A 1,364-nucleotide genomic window follows, 5' to 3' on the forward strand; every position below is an offset into this window, starting at 1 on the left:
CTCCTTAAATAGAAAACGCAGATATTAACCCGTAAGAGCATACGGCATTCTGCGTACTTACTATAACATATGGTGAGTGTGAGAGACTTTTTTTTTTCAAAACACATGTTTCTTAGCAATCTTTATTGAAATAATAAAGTTTATCATCAATCACTAACATGATTGAATAAAAAATATAAATGTGAAGAGACTAAAAAAAATGCACATTTTCCGACACAACCCAACATTAAATTCTGTTTCTCGCTCTATTACAAGAACTGATTAATTAATTTGGTTCACTTATTCCTTGGTCCTGGGGGCATCTTTAGTTGAGGCGGCACCACATCTGAAACAGCTGCTCACTGTGGGAAGACACCGTGAAAGACATTATTTTTTATATAAAATTGACTTCATTGCTATACAATTATTTTGAGTTTAAGGTTTCCTGTAAATTTACACTAATGACTTTTTAACCTCCTTAGACACTAAACTATGATTTTCAGACTTATATGACATGCACTAATACGAGATATAACGATAATAAATAGATATAAGCTTTAGTTTTCATTTACTTACCTAGAGCATCTTCTCACTACCCACACATAGAACTCGAACTCAAATCACGTTACAGAAATCTCCTCAGGGAGAAGGATAATCATGGATTGTCTAACCTTTGCTGTGCCCAGGGTTTGGTGAATGGTTTTGTAACTTCCTGCATGTATTTTCTTCTAATCACGGGTTTGCCGCCAGATGCTTCTGAGTTCTCAATGTGGATGACCCACGAGTTTATCACTGCAATATTTATTATTCCATAAAACATGCATATAGGCCATCGACTGGCAGCTCGCCACATGAATAAAAGGCACACATTTGGTCATAGGCATCTACTCCACACTTTGTTGAATTGTTAAAGGCAACTATGTTCTTGGTTTCCTAGTGTTGGCTCTGAGTGCAATGAAGGAAGCGAGGGCAATGACTTCTTTAATGTGGAAGGATCATAAGACACTAGACTAAGTGTCTTGGTGAAGAAGAATGCACTTGAACGGAGCTCACGGTTTTCCATTTCTTTCATTCAGCTGGCACTTCTTTTTTGTTAGCCCTGATGGTTCCCACAAGTGTCATCCCACAGTTGTCATGCAGGTCGGTCACAAGGGGCACAGGCGTGAACCAGTTATCAGTTGCCCCGCTTCGGTTCGTATGGTGATAAGGACCTGAGGTGTTGGTGTAGTAGTGGCCCAGTGTCATGTACCAACAGGCCTCGACTGTTCCTTCCCTAGCATGGAGCTGCATTCAGCATGTACTTAGAGCGGTTGTCACAAACCATAATCAGTATCAACATAATTACAGTTACTAGGTATACACTCTGAAGGGTAATGACCGTCTCA

Source organism: Penaeus monodon, chromosome 26 (genome assembly GCF_015228065.2).
Source record: "Penaeus monodon isolate SGIC_2016 chromosome 26, NSTDA_Pmon_1, whole genome shotgun sequence".
Taxonomy (NCBI): Eukaryota; Metazoa; Arthropoda; class Malacostraca; order Decapoda; family Penaeidae; genus Penaeus; species Penaeus monodon.